Genomic DNA, 15,341 nt, shown 5'->3' with positions numbered 1-15,341 from the left:
CACCATAATGACAACGTAAATACATGTTTTTATAAATGTTTGCACAATTATTGAAAATTAAATGCAGAAATCTCATTTACATAAGTATTCACACCCCTGAGTCAATACTTTGTAGAAGCACTGATGGCAGCAATTACAGCTGTGAGTCTTTCTGGGTAAGTCTCCAAGAGCTTTCCACACCTGGATTGTGTGTCTTCAACTCTGTCAAATTGGTTGTTGATAATTGCTAGACAACCATTTCCAGGTCTTGCCATAGATGTTTAAGTAGATTTAAGTCAAAACACTAAGTCGGCCACTCGGGAACATTCATTGTCTTCTTGGTAAGCAACTCCAGTGTAGATTGGCTTTATGTTTTAGGTTATTGTCCTGCTGAAAGGTGAATTAATCACCCAGTGTCTGGTGGAAAGCAGACTGAACAAGGTTTTCCTCTAGGATTTTGCCTGTGCTTAGGTCCGTTACGTTTATTTTTTTATTCTGAAAAAAGTCCTTAATGATTACAAGCATGCCCATAACATGATGCAGCCACCACTATGTTTGAACATATGGAGAGTGGTATTCTGAATGTCATTGAGTGGCCCAGCCAGAGCCTGGGCATGAACACGATCGAACATCTGTGGCGAGACCTGAGAATAGCTGTGCAGCAACGCTCCCCATCCAACCTGACAGAGCTTGAGAGGATCTGCAGAGAAAAATTGGAGAACTCCCCAAATACAGTTGTGCCAAGCTTGAAGCGTCATACCCAAGAAGACTTGCATGTAATCGCTGCCAAAGTTGCTTCAACAAAGTACTGAGTAAACGGTCTGAATACTTATGTAAATGTAATATTTCAATTTTTTTTTAAATAATCATTAGGCAAGGGCAATTTAAGTGTAGGAAACGATTATACAGCGTCTGTGCCACCAGTAAATAGTGCTAGTCCCCGCAGCCGGACAATTTTCTCACGGCTTCTGGAAAAATGTTATCGGCATGCTCAACCGGTGTCACTCATTCAGTGGATAGAAACGTTCAACTGGTTTTGCATCGGCGTGAAAGCCCGAGTCTTCTCAGGACTCTCCTCCACCCATTACGTGGTCTGAGCAGTCGAATCCTTCCACCATTTAGCTCTGACAAATTTGAAAATCCTAGTCATTGGTGACTCCATTACCCGTAATATTAGACTTAAAAAGAATCATCCAGCAATCATACATTGTTTACCAGGAGGCAGGCCTACTGGCGTGAAGGCTAATCTGAAGATGGTGCTGGCTGAGGCTAAACCTGTGAGTGTAGATGGTATAGGCACCAACGTCGGCACCAACGATCTAGGGTGAAACAGAGGTCACCAAGCACAACACAACTTCAGCGTGTAACTTAGCTAGAAAGATGTGTTGGCATAGAGTAATTGTCTCTGGCCCCCTTCCAGTTAGCGGGAGTGATGAACTCTACAGCAGACTCACACAAGTCAATCGCTGGCTGACAACTGTTTTCTGCCACTCCCAAAATATATAATTAGTAGATAACTGCCCCTCTTTCTGTGACTCCCCCACAAACAGGACCAAGCCAGGCCTGCTGAGGAGTGCCGGACTCCATCTTAAATTCTCAGACAACCCAAAGATTCCTTGATGCCCTTCCAGACACCCTCCACCTACCCAAGGACGTCAGACTACAAAAATCTGTTAACCACCTAACCGAGGATCTAAACTTAACCTTGCATAATACCCTAGATGCAGTCGCACCTCTAAAAACAAAAAAAATTGTCACAAGAAGCTAGCTTCCTGGTATACAGAAAATACCCGAGCCCTGAAGCAAGTTTCCATGAAATTGGAAAGGAAATGGCGCTCCACCAAATTGGTAGTCTTCCGACTAGCTTGGAAAGATCGTACTGTGCAATACCGACGATCCCTCACTGCTGCTCGATCAGCATACTTTTACAACCTGAGTATAAAAACCATCCAACATTTTTATTTTTGATACTGTCGCAAAGCTAATGTCTTGTCTGTCATTAAATGTGAAGACTTATTTTATCAATTCTCTATTATTACGTGATTAAACTAATCATGTACATTTTAATTAACTAGGAAGTCGTGGCACCACGGGAAAATGTTTAGTCTCTATTTCCCGAATCGACTATTTTCATATCTTATCAATGAATTATTATTATTACCTCATCAGTTCTCATTACTGAACATCGCAAAACCTTGGATATCTGCATGAACCCTTGCCTAAATGATGAATCAGCGATATACAAATTGACTTAACTATTTATTTACTAACTAAATAATCACAGAAATACATAAACAAACAGTAGATATTGGTTACTAACACTATGTATTGATAAGTCCCTAGTGGACAAAGACGATATGATGGCTTGGAAGACAAAGGGGTGGGGACAGAGAAAGAGCGGGAAAGACGATATGGATTCACTATATACACAGTTGATAATTATATTCATTGAAATGCTAATCCTTTGCACATGAATGGCCGCTCATTCGAGAATAATTGCAATGTATATATTTATGCCCGTATGTCGTCGTTGTCCTCTCTGTTGGAGTTGCCGGTCCATCTGCTGGAGAGTCAGTTCATCAGAGTATCTGGTTAACTTCCCCAGAAGTCACAATGTCCTTTGTGGTTGTAGCTTTCTCCATGGCTTTGGATAGTGTCTCTTGTAATGGATACGTCAGGCCTACAGATGGTCGTTGCATAGAATAGATGCTTCCGCGGTTGTCGGTATTCTCGTACTAGACTTAAGTAATTTCCAGCTGCAGACTAGTAATTATACTTCTAGGATTTTATTTTTATTTTTTAGCCCCTTTTCTCCCCAATTTCATGGTGTTCAATTGGTAGTTACAGTCTTGTCCCATCGCTGCAACTCCCATACGGATTCGGGAGAAGTGAAGGTCGAGAGCCGTGCGTCCTCCGAAACACAACCCAGCCAAGCCACACTGCTTCTTGACACAACGCCCGCTTATCCCGGTAGCCAGCCACACCAATGTGTCGGAGGAAATACCGTACACCTGGCAACCGTGTCAGGGTGCATTGTGCCCGGCCCACCACAGGAGTCGCTAGTGCGCGATGAGACAGGAATATACCTGCCGGCCAAACCCTCCCCTAACCCGGACAACGCTGGGTCAATTGTGCACCGCCCCATGGGTCTCCCGGCTGCGACAGAGCCTGAACTCGAACCAGGATGTCTAGTGGTACACCTAGCACTGCGATGCAGTGCCTTAGACCACTGCACCACTCGGGAGGCCCTTACAGCTATACATTTCAGTGAAGCCCCAAACTTGCCATCCGTGGAAGCCTGTGTTCCTGACATAAGGACGTGGATGGCGACAAAGGTTCAAATGGCCACCGGACTATTTACATTGACACCCCACCTTCCCCTCCATTTATTTTGTACACTGCTGCTACTCGCTGTTTATTACCTATGCATAGTCACTTCACCTCCAACTATGTACAAATTACCTCAACTAACCTGTACCCTCTCCCACTGACTCGGTACCCCCTGTATATAGCCTCGTTATTGTTATTTTATTGTGTTTCTTTCTTTTTTACTTTAGTTTATTTGGTAAATATTTTCTTAACACTTCTTGAACTGCACTGTTGATTAAGGGCTTGTAAGTAAGCATTTCACGGTAAGGTCTACACTTGTTGTATTCGGCGCATGTGACAAATAAAGTTTGACTTGATTTGTTACTTTGGACCCTGATGTCTCTTGACAAACATACTGTATCAAAAATATTTCAAGGGCAGCTTTTTATCCATCTTCATAACATGGCAAAAATCAAACCTTTTGTCCCAAAATTATGCAGAAAAGCTAATCCATTATTTTTTCACTTCTAAAGTAGATTACTGCAATGCTCTACTCTCCAGATAACTGGATAAAGCACAAAATAAACTTCAGTTAGTGCTAAATATGGCTGCTAGAATCTTAACTAGAACCCCAAAATGTGATCATATTACTCCAGTGCTAGCCTCTCTACACCGGCTTCCTGTTAAGGCTCGGCCTGATTTCAAAGTTTTACTGCTATCCTACAAAGCATTCCATGGACTTGCTCCTACCTATCTCTACAATTTGGTCCTGCCGTACATAAACGCTACGGTCACAAGATGCAGGCCTCCTTATTGTTCCTCACATTTTTAAGCTAACAGCTGGAGGCAGGGTTTCTCCAATATAATACAATTTGTATGGAATGGTCTGCTGATCAATGTGAGAGATGCAGACTTGGTCTTGACTTAAGTCTTTACTGAAGACTCATCTCTTCAGTGGGTCTGATGATTGAGTGTAGTCTGGCCCAGGGGTGCGAAGGGGAACGGCAAGGCACTGGCGTGACAAACCACCCTTGCTGGCTCCCCTCTCTCCACTGCGATTCTCTGCCTCTGACCCTATTACGAGGGCTGAGTCACTGGCTTATTAGTGCTCTCCCATGCCGTCCCTAAGATGGGTGCGTCACGTTGTGCCAGGCTTTTTTCTCTATACTTGACTTGAGTCCAGTTTTGTGCCCCCTCTGGCTTGTGCGGTGGGGGAGATATCCGTGGGCTATACTCAGCCTTGTCACAGGGTAGTAAGTTGGTGGTCTGTTGATATCCCTCTAGTGATGTGGGGGCTGTGCTTTGACAATATGGGTAGGGTTATATCCTGCCTGGTTGGCAGTGACCGGGGGTATTGTCAGATGGGGCCAAAGTGTCCCCCCCGTCTCAGGCTCCAGTAACTATGCTGCAATAGTCTGTGCCAGTGTGATCTTAAGTATGCTCCGTCTAATTCTCCAATCTCTCTCGCTCTTTATCCCTTCCCGAAGGACCTGAGCCTTAGGACCATGGCTGAGGACTCCTGGCTGTCCCTGTCTCCAGTTCACCTGGTCGTGCTGCTGATCAAGTTTCTGCTGTTCTGCCTGCGGCTATGGAACCCTGACCTGTTCACCAGACATGCTACCTTGTCCCGGACATGCCTCTCTCTCCTTCTCCTGCTCTCTCTCAATGGGAAACATATGTTTTCATTGCCAAAGCAAGTGAAAAAATTTAAACAAAAGTGAAATAATCAATACAAAATGTACAGTAAACATTACACTCACAAAAGTTCCAAAATAATAAATACATTTCAAATGTCATGTCTATATACAGTGTTGTAATGATGTACAAAAGGGAAAATAAAAAAACATAAATATAGGTTGTATTTACAATGGTGTTTGTTCTTCACTGGTTGCCCTTTTGTGGCAACAGGTCACAAATCTTGCTGATGTGATTGCACACTGTGGTATTTCACCCAATAGATATGGGAGGTAATCAAAATTGGATTTTTTTTCCAATTCTTTGTAGATCTGTGTAATCTGAGGGAAATATGTGTCTCTAATATGGTCATACATTTGGCAGGAGGTTAGGAAGTGCAGCTTAGTTTCCACCTCATTTTGTGGGCAGTGTGCACATAGCCTGTGTTCTCTTGAGAGCCAGGTCTTCCTTTCTCAATAGCAAGGCTATGCTCACTGAGTCTGTACATAGTCAACGATTTCCTTAATTTTGGGTCAGTCACAGTGGTCAGGTATTCTGCCACTGTGTACTCTGTTTTAGGGCCAAATTGCATTCTAGTTTGCTCTTCTTTTTTTTTGGTAAATTCTTTCCAATGTGTCAAGTAATTCTCTTTTTGATTTCTCATGATTTGGTTGGGTCTAATTGTGTTGCTATCCTGGGGGTCTGTTTGTGAACAGAGCCCCAGGACCAGCTTGCTTAGGGGGCTTTTCTCCAGGTTAATTTCTCTGTAGATGATGGCTTTGTTATGGAAGGTTTGGGAATCGCTTCCTTTTAGGAGAATGTAGAATTGAACGGCTCTTTTCTGGATTTTTAGCGGGTATCGGCCTAATTCTGCTTTGTATGCATTATTTGGTGTTTAACGTTGTACACAGAGGATATTTTTGCAGAATTCTGCATGTAGTCTCCAATTTGGTGTTTGTCCCGTTTTGTGAATTCTTGGTTGGTGAGGGGACCTCAGACCTCACAACCACAAAGGGCAATGGGTTCTATAACTGATTCAAGTATTTTCAGCCAGATCCTATTGGTATGTTGAATTTTATGTTCCTTTTGATGACATAGAAGGCCCTTCTTGCCTTCTCTCCTCAGATCAGTCACAGCTTTGTGGAAGTTACCTGTGGCACTGATGTTTAGGCCGAGGTATGTATAGTTTATGTGCTCTAGGGCAATGGTGTCTAGATGGAATTTGTATGTGTGGTCCTGGCAACTGGACCTTTTTTGGGACACCATTATTTTTGTTTTACTGAGCTTTACTGTCAGGGCCCAGGTTTGACAGAATCTGTGCAGAAGATCTAGGTGCTGCTGTAGGCCCTCTTTGGTTGGGGACAGAAGTACCAGATCATCAGCAAACAGACATTTGACTTCAGATTCTAGTAGGGTGAGGCCGGGTGCTGCAGACTGTTCTAGTGCCCTCACCAATTCGTTGATAGATATCTATCTCTCTCTCTCTATATATATATATATCTTGTTGAAGAGGGTGGGGCTTAATCTGCATCCCTGTCTCACCCCCCGGCCCTGTGAAAATAAATGTGTTTTTTAAACGCACACTTGTTGTTTGTGTACATGGATTTGATAATGTCGTATGTTTTCCCCCAACACCACTTTCCATCAATTTGTATAGCAGATCCTCATGCCAAATTGAGCTTTTTTTTTAAATCAACAAAGCATGAGTAGACTTTGCCTTTGTTTTGGTTTGTTTGTCCATTTAAAAAAAAAAAAAAATTATTTCACCTTTATTTGACCAGGTAGGCTAGTTGAGAACAAGTTCTCATTTACAACTGCGACCTGGCCAAGATAAAGCAAAGCAGTGCGACAGAAACAACAGAGTTACACATGGAATAAACATCCGTACAATTAATAACACAATAGAAAAAAATTGTCTATATACAGTGTGTGCAAATGGCATGAGGTAAAGCAATAAATAGGCCATAGTAGCAAAGTAATTACAATTTAGCAGATTAACACTGGAGTGATGGATGAGCAGATGATGATGAGCAGATGATGGCGTAAGTAGTGATACTTTGCTGCTCTTTTGCACACCAGTAAATAAAAGCAATATGGGGATGAGGTAGGTAGATTGGGTGGGCTATTTACAGATGGACTATGTTCAGCTGCAGCGATGGGTTAGCTGCTCAGATAGCTGATGTTTAAAGTTAGTGAGGGAAATGTAAGTCTCCAGCTTCAGCAATTTTTGCAATTTGTTCCAGTCACTGGCAGCAGAGAACTGGAAGGAAAGGCGGCCAAAAGAGGTGTTGGCTTTGGGGATGACCAGTGAGATATACCTGCTGGAGCGCGTGCTATGGGTGGGTGTTGTTATCGTGACCAGTGAGCTGAGATAAGGCGGCGCTTTACCTAGCATAGACTTACAGATGACCTGGAGCCAGTGGGTCTGGCGATGAATATGTAGCGAGGGCCAGCCGACTAGAGCATACAGGTCGCAGTGGTGGGTGGTATAAGGCGCTTTGGTGACAAAACAGATGGCACTGTGATAGACTGCATCCAATTTGCTGAGTAGAGTATTGGAAGCTATTTTGTAGATGACATCGCCGAAGTCGAGGATCGGTAGGATAGTCAGTTTTACTAGGGTAAGTTTGGCGGCGTGAGTGAAGGAGGCTTTGTTGCGAAATAGAAAGCCGATTCTAGATTTGGTTTTGAATTGGAGATGTTTGATATGCGTCTGGAAGGAGAGTTTACAGTCTAGCCAGACACCTAGGTATTTGTAGTTGTCCATGTATTCTAGGTCAGAACCGTCCAGAGTAGTGATGCTAGTTGGGCGTGCGGGTGCGGGCAGCGAACGGCATGAAAAGCATGCATTTGGTTTTGATAGCGTTTAAGAGCAGTTGGAGGCCACGGAAAGAGTGTTGTATGGCATTGAAGCTCGTTTGGAGGTTAGTTAACAGTGTCCAAAGAAGGGCCAGATGTATACAGAATGGTGTCGTATGAGTAGAGGTGGATCAGAGAATCACCCGCAGCAAGAGCGACATCGTTGATATATACAGAGAAAATAGTCAGTCCGAGAATTGAAACATGTGGTACCCCCATAGAGACTGCCAGCGGTCCGGACAACAGGCCATCCGATTTGACACACTGAACTCTGTCTGCGAAGTAGTTGGTGAACCAGGTGAGGCAGTCATTTGAGAAACCAAGGCTATTGAGTCTGCTGATAAGAATACGGTGATTGACAGAGTCGAAAGCCTTGGCCAGGTCGATGAAGACAGCTGCACAGTATTGTCTTTTATCGATGGCGGTTATGATATTGTTTAGTACCTTGAGCGTGGCTGAGGTGCACCCATGACCAGCTCGGAAACCGGATTGCACAGCGGAGAAGGTATAGTGGGATTCAAAATGGTCAGTGATCTGTTTATTAACTTGTCTTTCAAAGACTTTAGAAAGGCAAGGCAGGATGGATATAGGTCTATAACAGCTGGGGTTGGGTTAGCCAGGAGGAAAGCATGGCCAGCCGTAGAGAAATGCTTATTGAAATTTTCGATGGATTTATCGGTGTTACCTAGCCTCAGTGCAGTGGGCAGCTGTGAGGAGGTGCTCTTGTTCTCCATGGACTTTACAGTGTCCCAAAACTTTTTGGAGTTAGAGCTACAGGATGCAAATTTCTGTATGAAAAAGCTTGCCTTTGCTTTCCTGACTGACTGTGTGTGTATTGGTTCCTGACTTCCCTGAAGAGTTGCATTTCGCGGGGACTATTCGATGCTATTGCAGTCCGCCACAGGATGTTTTTGTGCTGGTCAAGGGTAGTTAGGTCTGGAGTGAACCAAGGGCTATATCTGTTCTTAGTTCTGCATTTCTTGAAAGGGGAATGCTTATTTAAGATGGTGAGGAAATTCCTTTTAAAGAACGACCAGGCTACCTCGACTGACGGGATGAGGTCAATATCCTTCCAGGATACCCGGGCCAGGTCGATTAGAAAGGCCTGCTCGCAGAAGTGTTTTAGGGAGCATTTGACAGTGATGAGGGGTGGTCGTTTGACCGTGGACCCGTAGCGGATGCAGGCAATGAGGCAGTGATCGCTGAGATCCTGATTGAAAACACCAGAGGTGTATTTGGCGGGCAAGTTGGTCAGGATAATATCTATGAGGGTGCCTATGTTTACGGATTTAGGGTGGTACCTGTTGGTTTCCTTGATAATTTGTGTGAGATTGAGGGCATCTAGCTTAGATTGTAGGACTGCTGGGGTGTTAAGAATATCCGTTTAGGTCACCTAACAGAACGAACTTTGAAGACACATGGGGGGCAATCAATTCACATATGGTGTCCAGGGCACAGCTGGGAGCTGAGGGGGGTCTACAACAGGCGGCAACAGTGAGAGACTTATTTCTGGAGAGATTCATTTTTAAAAGTAGAAGCTTGAACTGTTTGGGCATAGACCTGGAAAGTATGACAGAACTTTGCAAGCTATCTCTGCAGTAGATTGCAACTCCTCCCCCTTTGGCAGTTCTATCTTGACAGAAAATGTTGTAGTTGGGTATGGAAACCTCAGAATTTTTGGTGGCCTTCCTAAACCAGGATTCAGACACGGCAAGGACATCAGGGTTGGCGGAGTGTGCTAAAGCAGTGAGTAAAACAAACTTAGGGAGGAGGCTTCTGATGTTAACATGCATGAAACCAAGGCTTTTTCGATTACAGAAGTCAACAAATGAGAGTGCCTGGGGACACGCAGGGCCTGAGAACCTCCACATCACCCGAGGAACAGAGGAGGAGTAGGATGAGGGTATGGCTAAAGGATAGCAAAACTGGTCGTCTAGTGCGTTGGGGACAGAGAATAAAAGGAGCAGATTTCTCGGCGTGGTAGAATAGATTCAGGGCATAATGTGCAGACAGGTATGGTGAGGTGCGGGTACAGTGGAGGTAAGCCCAGGCACTGAGTGATGATAAGAGAGGTTGCCTCTCTTGACACGCTGGTTATACTGGGTGAGGTCACCGAATGTGTGGGAGGTGGGACAAAGGAGGTATCTGAGGCATGTACAGTGGGACTAGGGGATTCGCAGTAAACTAAAACAATGCTAACTATCCTAAACAACAGTATACAAGGCATATTGACATTTGAGAGAGACATAAAGCGAGGCATAAAGCAATCACAGGTGTTGATTGGGAGAGCAAGCTAAGACAACAACGGGTAAGACAACAGCTTATCAGCTAAGACAACAACAACAGTTAAAATGGCGATGAATGGGCAGAGAGGGTCAGTTAACTACACACAGGGCCTGAGTTCGGGGCTAGGGCCGACAGATAAACAAAGTGGATTACCGTGATAAATGAACAGCTCAGCAGGCATCAGCTATGTAGCCAAGTGATCATAGGGTCCAGTGTACATCAATAGATGGAACAGGGAAGCCGCGGGGTAGTCGTTGCTATGCTAGCACGCGGGAGACACAGCGTTTAAAGTTAGCAGGTCGGGGTAGGTAGAAGCGTCTGCTCCGACATCCGGCAAAGTCCGGTTGAAGGCACAGCTGATGGAATTACATCTGCAACCAGTCGTGGTGGTACGGCGGATGCCCGTGTCGACGAAGGGACCGGGCCAGATGGCGAAAGAGGTATTGTAGTTGTGGTAATTTAGTTTGCTAGCCGAGAGATGCGCCTGGCTCAGGGCTAGCTTCGGGGCTGGGTAACTCAGTGGCAGCTAGCTAGCTGTGATGATCAATGGTCCAGGGTTTATGGCAGGAATCCGGCGTTGTAGTGGAGAAAAACAGTCCGAGGCTGGCAGGTATTATCCAGGCTAAAAAATGGCTGGTGCCTGAGCAGAGGATAAAGGCCGCTAGCAGTGGCTAACAATGAATAAATAGCTAGTAGCTAATTAGCTGGCTAGCTTCTGATGAAAGTTTTGGCTATAAGGTAAAAGCCTATTTGACATTTGATCAGTACATTATTTTTGCTGAGGAAGTGTACGAGTCTGCTGTTAATGATAATGCAGAGGATTTCCCCAAGGTTGCTGTTGACTCATATCCAACGGTAGTTATTGTGGTCAAATTTGTCTCCACTTTTGTGGATTGGGGTGATCAGTCATTGGTTCCAAATATTGGGGAAGATGCCATCGTTGAGGATTATGTTACAGTTTAAGTACAGCCAATTGGAATTTGTGGTCTGTATATTTTATCATTTCATTTAGGATACCATCAACCCCACAGGCCTTTTTGGTTTGGAGGGTTTGCATTTTGTCCTGTAGTTCATTCAATGTAGTTGGAGAGTGGGTTCTAGTAGTCTTTAATGGTTGATAGTAAGATTTGTATTTGATCATGTATATGTTTTTTCTGTTTATTCTTTGTTATAGAGCCAAAAAGATTGGAGAAGTGTTGTTTGTTTACAGTTTTCCAATTTTCCCAGAAGTGGTTCAATTCTATGGATTCTTCAGTTACATTGAGCTGATTTCTGACGTGCTGTTCCTTCTATTTCCGAAGTGTATTTCTGTATTGTTTTATTGATTTCACCATAGTGAAGACATAGGCTCAGGTTTTCCGGGTCTCTTTGTTTTTGGTTGGATGGGTTTCTCAATGTCTTTCTTAGGTTTTTGCATTCTTCATCAAAGCATTTGACATTGTTGTTAATTTTCTTAGGTTGTCTGCTTGAAATGTTTTGATTTGATAGGGAAGCTGAGAGGTCAAATATACTGTTTAGGTTTTCTACTGCCAAGTTTACACTTTATTCTATCTTTTTGCAGAAGAACTCAGGAGCCCATGAGCTCACTACCTCTCATTACCTCTCAGTCCCTTTCCTCCCTCTTTACCGCACCTGCTGTCTCGACTTCTGAATGCTCGGCTATGAAAAGCCAACTGACATTTACTCCTAAGGTGCTGACCTGTTGCACCCTCTACAACCACTGTGATTGTTATTTGACCCTCCTGGTTATCTATGAACGTTTGAACATCTTGAAGAATGATCTGGCCTTAATGGCCATGCAGTCCTATAATCTCCCCCGGCACAGCAAGAAGAGAACTGGCCACCCCTCAGAGCCTGGTTCCTGTCTGGGTTTCTTCCTAGGTTCCTGCCTTTTTAGGGAGTTTTTCCACGTCTGCATTGCTTGCTGTTTGGTGTTTTAGGCTAGGTTCTGTATAAGCACTTTATGACATCTGCTGATGTAAAAATTGCTTTATAAATAGAAGACGGACGCCACAAACTTGTTGTCACTGAAAAATACTGTAGGCTGCAACTGTGTTAAAACTGGTTAAAACAGTGTGTATTTTGCATTTGTGAAATTATTTTGAGATATGAAAGTAGAGGGATTTATGTTTCTAGAATTATACTGCAATTGAGAATTGATTCACGTTTAGATGGAGCATTTGGCTGTTTTGGTTTCCTGAACCAATTCACCTTTAAATGGAACCTTTAAGGTCTTTGGACTAGAACATTTTTTACATTTTAGTCATTTAGCAGACGCTCTTATCCAGAGCGACTTACAGTAGTGAATGCATACATTTTTTTTTTCTTCCTGTACTGATCCCCCGTGGGAATCGAACCCACAACCCTGGCGTTGCAAACACGTTGCAAACACCATGCTCTACCAACTGCTCTACCTACCAACTGCTCTACCTACCAACTGCTCTACCTACCAACTGCTCTACCTACCAACTGAGCCACACCACACCACAGGAGTAACGTTATGCTCCTTTAGTCCATTATTGGGCTAGGTATTACTGCACTGTTGGAGCTAGAAACACAAGCATTTCACTGCAAATCTGTGAATCTGTGTACGCCACCAATCAACGTAGATTTGATTATGATTTGTGCAATAACCATGTTTCTATCCAGTTTTTATGCAAGTAAAGCCATACCATATACATTTTCTTTTTTTATCACGACAGCTGTGATGGAAAAAGGAAGTTTTGGTACAATTTTATAAATGCCAACAGATCATTTGTTTGTGCGACATGGTCGAATTTTTTGCGTTGGTAAAATTACTAATGTGATTAAATTATAGTGGGAAAGCCTTTATGGGCAATTACCATCATATCGAAGTAAACTTGGAGTTTGGAGGTGGAGCAATTGAAGTCCTGATGTTTGTGATGCCCGGCGTTTGGTGCGACGCAGAACCAGTGGTGAGCGTTGTGAAACAGAGGAGTCACTGTAAATCGTTTTGAGTCTCTACCCAACAAAGTCATGTTAGGATATAAGTTATCCTGTTAGAGCTGCACTGTTTTAGGTGCAATATTTATGATCATGTCGCAGGAGGGAGATTACAAGATGTGGGAAGTGTGCAGGAGGTAATGGGATAGAGGATTGTGTAATTTATATGGATAAAGTTGTTTGTGTCAACTGCCCATGTTGCTGAGGATCGGAAGTGTCCGGTGCGAGAGAGGCAGGTTGAGGTGCTAGAGTCAGAGTAGTACATGCTTAAACCACCTGACCAAATCCTGAAGCAATGGGACTCCCTAAATCTTTCTCAGATTATTACCAATCCCACAAGGTATGACTCCAAACACCCAGAAAAGGCTACTCTTCTTTATGTTATCCTCACAAATAATCCTGATAGGTATCAGTCTGGTGTTTTCTGTAATGACCTTAGTGATCACTGTTTTACAGCCTGTGTTCGTAATGGCTGCTCAGTGAAACGACCTGTCCTGATTTGTCATAGACGCTTGCTAAAAAACTTTAACGAGCAAGCCTTCCTTCATGAACTGGCCTTTGTAAAATGGTATAGAATCAGCTCTGTCGAAGACTCTTGGACCTTCTTTTTGATATTTTCAGTGGTATTGTTAACAAACACTCCCCCATAAAGAAAATGAGAATTAAAAACAGGTTCAGCCCCTGGTCAGCCCCTGGTTCGACCGTGATCTTGCAGAGTTACTCCACCTCAATAATTGCATTTGGCGAAATGCTCGGCACACGCATACTCAGGCTGACTGGCTCTCATTCAGGCAAATGAGAAATAAGTGCACTCAGGCTATCCGGAAGGCCAAAGTGAATTACTTTAAGGAGCAGTTCTTCCTCTATGGGTCTGGAAAATGGTTAAAGACCTGGAGAATAAACCATCCTCCTCACAGCTGCCCATGTCCCTTAAAGTTGATGTGGTTGTTACTGACAAGAAGCACATGGCTGAGCTCTTTAATCACCACTTCATTAAGTCAGGATTCCTATTTGACTCAGCCATCCCTCCTTGCCCGTCCAACAATTCCTCATCTCCCACCCCTTCTAATATGAATATCGACGATGCTTCTCCCTCTTATTCCCTTGCCCCGCAACAAAGTTTCTCCCTGCAGGCAGTCACTGAGTCCGAGGTGCTAAAGGAGCTCCTGAAACTTGACCCCCAAAAAACATCTGGGTCAGATGGTTTAGACCCTTTCTTCTTTAAGGTTGCTGCCCCTATCTTCGCCAAGCCTATCTCTGACCTTTTTAACCTGTCTCTCCTTTCTGGGGAGGTTCCTTTTTCTTGGAAGGCAGCCACGGTTTAAAGGGGGAGATCAAGCTGATCCTAAATGTTATTGGTCTATTTCTATTTTGCAGTGTTTGTCAAAAGTGTTGGAAAAGCTTGTCAATAATCAACTGACTGGCTTTCTTAATGTCTATAGTATTCACTCTGGTATGCAATCTGGTTTCCGCTAAATAAAGGTTAAATATTTTTTTTAAATATTTAGTGCAGTAGGTGTCGTATGCTGAGGCAGTGAAGAAAGTAGAGGAGGATGGGTCAAGAGTGAGGGATCCTGAGCGGATCCCTGTGTGTTGTAGAGAGAGAGGCCAATGAGTGATCTATGCTTCATTAAGGTTGGCTTCTTAGCATTCATAGCAATGGTTATCAACTGTACCGCAAAAATGGAACGTAAATCCCCGAAAATATATATTGTGGTGGCAGATGCAGAGAAGTATTTGGGTATACGAGATTTGACTTCAGAAGCGTTACAGGGTGTGTTGAGCGGTTGTGTCCTGTCCTCCCAGGCTATTGTGATGGTGCAGGAGTAGATGGGGTCAAAGTAGATGAATGGGGTAGTGAGTTTTTAATAGGTGTATGGTTAATATGAAGGGTGTTTTTATTTTTGTTTCCGATTTTGTATTACCAAGAAAGTATGATGGATTCATATTATAGTCCAAATGGGGGCGTTAATGCAACATATTGAACGCCATCCGCAGTTAAACTCCAAAGAAGCAGAAACTTGGAGTCACGCGATATGGTGTGTTGTCCTCCCCACTACGACTCGGTTTTGGCTAGAAGGGATCCAGAATGTGTCAAATTAAAGTCATATTGACGTTTCGTAGCAGGTTAAGATCATTTACGGAACAGGTTAGGATAATTAACGTAGCAGTTTAGGAGAATTCGGTTAAGGTTAGGAAAAGGGTTAGCTAAAATGTAAAAACAAATATTTTTCCGTTAATTTTACAAAAGCTGGATCCCTTCTAGCCAT

Source organism: Salmo salar, chromosome 18 (assembly GCF_965601325.2).
Source record: "Salmo salar chromosome 18, fSalSal1, whole genome shotgun sequence".
Taxonomy (NCBI): Eukaryota; Metazoa; Chordata; class Actinopteri; order Salmoniformes; family Salmonidae; genus Salmo; species Salmo salar.
Note: the sequence above shows the minus strand (reverse complement) of the source record.